Here is an 8324-nt window from a genome sequence, read left to right as displayed (position 1 = left end):
TCTTGCCTCCTTTGTCAAAGATCAATTGACCACATTAATTGCAGGTTTATTTCCAGGTTTTCTATCCTGTCACATTGATCCATGTGTCTGTTTTTTTTTTTTTTTTAAGATTTTATTTATTTATGTGACAGACAGCCAGTGAGAGAGGGAACACAAGCAGGGGGAGTGGGAGAGGAAGAAGCAGGCTCCCAGCGGAGGAGCCGGATGTGGGACTCAATTCCGGAACGCCAGGATCACTCCTTGAGCCAAAGGCAGACGCTTTAACGACTGCGCTACCCGGGCGCCCCCATGTGTCAGTTTTTGTGCCAGTACCATACTGTGTTGATTACTGCCGCTTTGTAATATAACTTGAAATCTGGGATTGTGATTCCTCCTGTTTTGTTTTTCTTTTTCAAGGTTGCTTTGGCCATTGGGGGTCTTCTGTGGTTCCGTTCAAACTGTAGGATCACTTGTTCTAGATCTGTGAAGAATGGTGTTGGTATTTTGATAGGGATTGCATTAAATCTTAAAATTGCTCTGGATAGTATAGACATTTTAACAGTATTTGTTCTCCCAATCCATGGGCATGGAATGTCTTTCCATTTGTTTGCGTTGTCTTGAATTTCTTTCATCAGTTTTATATTTTCAGAGTATAAATCTTCTCTATTTGTGTTAAGTTTATTCCTAGAAATTTTACTGTTTTTGGTATAATTGTAAATGGGATTGTTTTCTTTTTCTTTTTTTTTTTAAGATTTTATTTATTTATTTGACAGAGAGAGAGACAGCCAGCGAGAGAGGGAACACAAGCAGGGGGAGTGGGAGAGGAAGAAGCGGGCTTGTAGCGGAGGAGCCTGATGTGGGGCTCGATCCCGTAACGCCAGGATCTGCCCTGAGACGAAGGCAGATGCTTAACGACTGCGCCACCCAGGCGCCCCAATGGGATTGTTTTCTTAATTTCTCTTTCTGCTGCTTCATTATTAGTGTGTAGGAATGCAGCAGATTGCTGTACCCTGATTTTGTATCCGGTGACTTTACTGAATTCATGTATCAGTTCTAGTCGTTTTTTGGTGGAGTCTTTAGGGTTTTCTATATAGAGTATCAGGTCATCTGTAAACTGCAAGTTTTACTTCTTCCTTACTAATTTAATTAGGATACCTTTTGTTTCTTTATGTTGTCTGACTGCTTGTGGCTAGGACTTCTAGTACTATGTTGGATGCAAATGGTTAGAGTAGACATCCCTGGCTTGTTTCTGACCTTAGAAGGAGAAGCTCTCAGTTTTTTTTTCCATTGGGTATGATGTTTGCTGTGGCTTTTCATATATGGCCTGTATTACATTGAGACACATTCCCTCTGGACCTCCTTTGCAGGGGGTTACTTATCATGAATGGATGTTGTACTTTGTCAAATGCCTTGTCAGCATCAGTTGAAATGATCGTATGGTTTTTATCCCTTCTCTTGTTGATACATCATGATGATTGTTTTGCAAATAGTGAACCACCCTTGCATCCTGCGAATAAATCCCACTAGATCATGGTGTATGATTTTTTAAATGTATTGTTGGATTTGGTTTCCTAATATTTGGTAAGATTTTTGCATCTATATTCATGAGAGATATTGGCCTGTAGTTTTTGTTTTGTTGTGTTTTGTTTTGTTGTAGTGTCTTTTTTTTTTTTTAAGATTTTTAAAATTTTTTTATTTATTCAACAGAGATAGAGACAGCCAGGGAGAGAGGGAACACAAGCAGGGGGAGTGGGAGAGGAAGAAGCAAGCTCATAGCCGAGGAGCCTGATGTGGGGCTCGATCCCAGAACGCTGGGATCACGCCCTGAGCTGAAGGCTGATGCTTAACCGCTGTGCCGCCCAGGTGCCCCTGTTGTAGTGTCTTTATCTGGTTTTGTTATCTGGTTTTAGGGTGATATTGGCCTCAGAATAAATTTGGAAGTTTTCCTTCTATTTTTCAGAATAGTTTCAGAAGGATAGGTTTTAACTCTTCTTTAAATGTTTGGTAGAATTCATCTGTAAAGCCATCTGGTCCTGGGCTTCTGTTTGTTGGGAGTTTTTTGGTTACTAATTCAATTTCATTGCTGGTAACCAGTCTGTTCAAATTTTCTATATCGGTTTCTTCCTTCCGTTCTGGTAGGTTATATATTTCTAGGAATTTGTCCATTTCTTAGTTTTCCAAATTGTTGCCATATACCTTTTCATAATAGTCTGTTACAATCCTTTGTATTTCTCTCATGTTGGTTGTTATTTCTCCTCTTCCATTAGTGATTTTTAAATTTTAGACAGCCTCTCTCCCTCCCCCCTCTCTCTCCCTCCTTCCCTCTTCTCTCCCTCCCTCCCTCTCTCTCTGTTTCATGAGTCTAGCTAGAGGTTTATCAATTTTGTTTATCTTTTCAAAGAACCAGCTTCTGATTTCACTGATCTGTTCTATTGTGGGTTTTTTTTTAAGTTTTTATAATTTTTCTGCTCTAATCTTTGTTTCCTTTTTTTGCTGGGTTTGGGTTTTGTTTGTTCTTTTTCTAACTCCTTTAGGTGCAAGGTTAGGTGGTTATTTTGAGATTTTTCTCCCCCTGCACCCTCCTCCTCCTAGATTATTCTTGCTTTTTGAGTTAAGTCCGTATTGCTATAAACTTCCCTCTTAAAACAGCTTTTGTTGCATCCTAAAGATTTTGGACCATTTTGTTTTCATTTTCATTTGTCTCCATGTTTTTTCAAAAATCCTCTTTGATTTATTGATTGGCTCATTCATTGTTTAGTAGCATGATATTTCACCTTTATGTAGTCGCACATGATTGTCCAGATTTTTCCTTGTGGTTGACTTCTAGTTTCATAGCATTGTGGTCAGAAAAGATGCGGGATAGGGCTTTGATCTTTTTCAATTTGTTGAGACTTGTTCGTGGCCTAATATGTGATCTATTCTGGAGAATGTTCTGTGTGCATTTGAAAAGAACATGTATTCTGCTGTCTGAGGATGGAATGTTCTGAATACGTCTTTTAAATCCTCCCGGTCCAATGTGTCATTCAAAGGCAATGTTTCTTTGTTGATTCTCTGTTTGGATGATTTTTCCATTGATGTAAGTGGGATGTGAAAGTCCCCTAGTATTTTTGTGTTACTATCAACTACTTTTGTGTTTGCTACTAACTGCTTTATGTATTTGGATGCTCCCATGCTGGGTGCATAAATATTTATAATTGTGATAGCCTCTTGTTGGATTGTCCACTTTATATAGTGACTTTCTTTGTCTCTTGTTACAATCTTTGTTTTAAAGTCTGTCTGGTGGGATGCCTAGGTGGCTTGGTCAGTTAGGCATCTGCCTTCAGCTCAGGTCATGGTCCTGGGGTCCTGGGATCGAACCCCACATCAGGCTCCTTGCTCTGCGGGGAGCCTGCTTCTCTCTCTGCCTACTGCTCCCCCGGCTTGTGCACACTTTCTCTCCGTGTCTCTCTCTCTCTCTCTCTGACAAATAAATAAATAAAATCTTTTTAAAAATAAAAAAAAATAAAGTCTGTCTAAAAAAGTATTGCCTCCCTGGCTTTCTTTTGGCACCCATCTGCATGATAAATGTTTCCCCATCCCTTCACTTTCACTTTGCCAGCGTCTTTGGGTCTGAAATGAGTCTCTGGTAGGCAGCACATAGATGGTCTTGTTTTTATCTGTTCTGCCATATGCTATGTCTTTTGACTGGACCATGTAGTCCATTTACATTCAAAGCAATTATTGGTATTTATTGTCATTTTGTTTTTTGTTTTATGGTTGTTTTTGGAGTTCTTCTGTTCCTTTCTTCCCTTTTCTCTCATGATGCGTTGGCTTTCTTAGTGACATACTTGGATTCCTTTCTCTTTATTTTGCTTATCGATTACTGGTTTTTGATTTGTGGTGACCATTAGGTTTGGGTATAACAGCAACTGCATCTAGCAGTCTATATAAGTTGATGGTCACTTACGTTCAAAAGCGTTCTTTACTCCTCTCCTTCCCCGCAATGTAGGTGTATGGTATCCTATTTTACATCCTTGTATTATGTGAGTCCCTTGGCCAATTTTTATAGATATACTTATTTTTACTGCTTTTGTGCTTCCTGCTTTTCTTAATCTTATGATCTTCCTTTCCACTCAAAGAGTACCCTTAACATTTCTTGTAGGGCTGGTTTAGTGGTCATGAGTTCCTTTAACTTTTGTCTGGGGAAAGTCTGGAAAAGTCTTTATCTCTCCTTCTAGCCTTGCTGGATAGAGTATTCATGGCTGCAGATCTGTTCCGTTCACGCTTTGACTATATCCGGCCACTATCCTCCTGCCTACAAAGTTTCTGATGAATCAGCCATAGCATATGGAGCTTCCCTTGCATGTAACTCTTCTTTTCTCTTGCTGCTGCTTAAAAAATTCTCTCCTCACCAGTACTTTTTGCCATTTTAATGGCTATGTGTCTTGATGTGGACCTCCTTGGGTTGATTTTGTTGGGAGACCTCTGTGCCTCCTGAATCTGGATCTCTGTTTCCTTCCCCAGATTTGAGAAGTTTTCAACTATTTCTTCAAATATTTTTTCTGCTCCCTTTCCTTGCTGCTGCTTCTGGGATCTCTATAATGCGAATGTTATTACAATTGATGGTGTCACTGAGTTCCCTAGATCTGTTGTCATTTTGCACAATTTTTTTCTCTCTCGCTGTTCAGCTTGATTACCTTCCATTACTCTGTCTGTCAGGTCCTTGATTCATTCTTCTGCTTCCTTTAGTCTAGCATTTATTCCGTTTTTAGAGTATTTTTAATCCTATTTATTGTGTTCTTGATCTCTGATTGGTTATTTCTTATCTCTTTGTTAAGGATCCCACTAATGTCTTTTACTCTTTTCTCAAGTCCAAGGAGTATCTTTATGACCATTACTTTATTTTTTTAAATTTATTATGTTCTGTTAGTCACCATACAGTATATCCTTAGTTTTCGATGTAGTGTTCCATGATTCATTGTTTGCATATAACACCCAGTGCACCATGCAATACGTGCCCTCCTTAATACCCATCACCGGCCTATCCCAGTCCCCCACCCCCTCTCCTCTGAAGCCCTCAGTTTGTTTCCCAGAGTCCATAGTCTGTCGTGGTTCATTCCCCCTTCTGTTTACCCCCCCTTCATTCTTCCCTTCCTTCTCCTACTGATCTCCCTGCTATTTCTTATGTTCCATAAATGAGTGAAACCATATGATAATTGTCCCTCTCTGCTTGACTTATTTCACTTAGCATAATCTCCTCCAGTCCCATCCATGTTGCTGCAAATGTTGGGTAATCATTCTTTTTGATGGCTGAGTAATATTCCGTTGTATATATGGACCACAACTTCTTAATCCAGTCATCTGTTGAAGGGCATCTTGGCTCCTTCCACGATTTAGCTATTGTGGACAATGCTGCTATGAACATTGGGGTGCATATGGCCCTTCTCTTCACTACGTCTGTATCTTTGGGGTAAATACCCAGTAGTGCAATGGCTGGGTCATAGGGTAGCTCTATTTTTAACTTTTTGAGGGACCTCCACACTGTTTTCCAGAGTGGCTGTATATGACCATTACTTTAAATGCTCTATCAGGTATATTACTTGTCTCTATTTTGCTTAGGTCTCTTGCTGTGATTTTTGTCCTGCTCTTTCTTTGGGTACATTCCTCTGTCTCCTCATCTTGTCTCACTCTCTCTGTGTCTCCGTATTAGGCAAGTCGGCTGCATCTCCCGCTCGGGAGTTGTGGCCTTAAGAAGAAGAGGTCCCGCAGTGCGTGCGGTGCAGTGGCCCCTGCTCCCTAGCGCCGGCGCCTCACGGTCTCTCACCTGTGCTGCGTGCGCCCTGCTGTGTGGCAGAGCTGCTTCTGCCTTCGCTCCGGTCACCTGCACTGGCTCTCGGCCTGTGGTGGGCAGGGTTCGGTCCCCATGTTTGTGGGCCAGGCTGGGGCCGTGTTGGGCTTTAGTTGAGTCAGAGCAGGTGTTTGCCGGAGATGCAGTAGTACAGAACAGGGTGCTCTCCCTGTGTTGTGCCCCGAGATGCTTTTGGTGGTGGGCGGGGCCTGCAGTCAGACCAGCTGCCTGCCCCCAGCTCACTGCTGGGGTCACAGTCTGACCGGTGTGTGCATTTATCTTCTCCTCTCCCCGGGGCGGGAGTCAGTGTGGAGAGGTGCTGCTTCCTGCTGGGGCTGTGGGCACGCTGCCAGGCTCGTGGTCCCGCTTCGGGTGGGCTCTGGCCAAGAGTGTATTGGAGGGAGCGATCCGCAACGCGCCCGGGGCAGGCTGCACAGTGCCTGCAAGGTTTGCACACCTGCCGTCCGGGGAGGGACCTGCAGTGCTGGGACTGAGGCAGGCCTGGCTGGAGGGGGCGGAGCCGCTGAAGCGCAAGGAGGTGTGGAGGGAGGCAGGGATTGGGCGTTGGAAGGTTAGGTAGTGTCGGCCTTGCCTGGATCCCACAGGTGGCTGTGTTTTATGCTGGGGGGCACGGGAGGGAAATGGTGCCTGCCAGCTCCTTTGTCCCTGGAGGAGTCTCCCCTTGCCATCCCTGCCCCTCTGGCGCTCCCAGACTAGTAACGCTCCCTCCCATATGCCCCAAGCATTTTTCCAGCTGCTGCTTCTGTGCTGCTGCTCCGTGAGCTGTTTATTCTGTTGTCTCCTTAGGGGTGGGGACTCAGTTTCCTTTTGTGCTCCTGGCTCTTCCAGAGCCGAGCCCGCTGATTTTTAAAATTTCAGGTTTTAAGTCCTCCTTGTAAGAACTCATGAAATTTGGCCCTTCTGGATTTCAAAGCCAAATGTTACGGGGATTTGTCTTCCCCATGTGGGCTCGCTGGTGCGATCATCTGTTTTTCTCCCCTCTCTGTACTGTGGGTCCCTCCCTCCTTCGGACAGTCCCAGGGTCTAGCTAACTTCTCACCATGTCTCTGCCCTTCCTACCCTCCTCCATGTGGCCTCCGATCTACATTGAGCTGTGGCGTTCGTTCTCCTAGGTCGTCCTTTGGGTTACTAACACCCATGTGAAGTACCTAGTTGTATCCCTGGGAGAGGTGCGCTTAGGGTCCTCCTCCTCTGCCGTCTTCCCAGCAACGGGGGTGCATGTCGTATGTGTTTAAAGGACATGAGGGCACAAAGAGCCACCTAAGGAGAGGGCCAGAGAGCTTCAAGTTCTGGGGACAGTGGAATGTCACTGGTAGTCCAGTGGAGCGAAGGATTTCCAGGGCATTTGGAGTCTAAGCTTCAGAGAAGTCGGTGAGGACGGACGCATTGGCCTCAAAGCTCTCTCGGAGTGGGAGGGAGGTGTGGAAGTTGGGGCTGGGATGTGGTCCATGCCTGCAGGAGTGTGGTGTTGATGGAGAGCAGTGAGAACCGCGGGGAGCACGAGGACGGAGCAGCACCGCGCGGTCCCTGCGCGCAGACAGGAGAGGAGCGCAGGGGGGGGCGGCTGCTGGGGCAGGGCGTAGAGGGGAAGCCTAGGGGCAGCTGGATGGAAAGCAGCGGCGTGCGGGGTGAGCCTTGAGGAGGAGGGATCAGTGTGTGAAGAGAGAAGCACGGGAAGATGCTGGAGGACAGGGAAGGGAAACTGGGCAAGCTCGTGGGGCCTGGGATTGGGCTTCTCAGTGATAGGGAGAGTAGGCCTCTGCCAAAGCTTCTGGACGTGTGAGTGGGGAGGGGGTTAGGGACCTAGACTCTGAAGAAGCTTTGCTCACATCTTCGGTGGGGACCCCGTGGCTCTGATAAGAATGTGAGGTTTCTCGGCGGTGAATGTAGTTGTGGCAGAACCGCCATGCCTTGGGGGTACTAAAGGGTTCCTGTCCTCTAACCGATGGTGAGTGCCAATTACTGTGAGTACCACGGGAGACATGGACACCTAACAGCTCTCCAAGCTTAAGGAGCCCCAAGAGCATCAGCCGATGAGCCTGTGATAAGGTTGTTGAGCAAGTTTGCGTAGCTGGGCAGCATAAATCAATATGGACAAAGCTAGGACTCAACACGCACAGGAAGGAGGAGTTGAGCAGTCTAAGACAGCTAAACTTCGGTGGCTCAGCTGGTTAAGTGCTGCCTTTGGCTTATGTCACAATACTAACGTTCTGGGATCAAGTCCCTCATCGTGCTCCTTGCTCAGCGGGGAGCCTGCTTCTCCCTCTGTCTCCTGCTCCCCCCTGCTTGTGTGCTCGCTCGCGCACACGCTCTCTCTCTCTGATAAAAAAACAAAACAGCTAAACTTCAGGTGCTGTGTGTAGAATTAAAAACACGGGATGGATTAGGAAGGCTGGAGGTTGGTGGACTTGACAGGAGTTCACATAAGAGGTTGAGGTCACTACATCTTGGACTTGTGCCAAGAGTAATAACGATATAGGTTCTATTACCTGACGTG

This window comes from Ursus americanus, chromosome 7 (genome assembly GCF_024610735.1).
Source record: "Ursus americanus isolate L20-20 chromosome 7, mUrsAme1.1.p, whole genome shotgun sequence".
Classification (NCBI taxonomy): Eukaryota; Metazoa; Chordata; class Mammalia; order Carnivora; family Ursidae; genus Ursus; species Ursus americanus.
Note: the sequence above shows the minus strand (reverse complement) of the source record.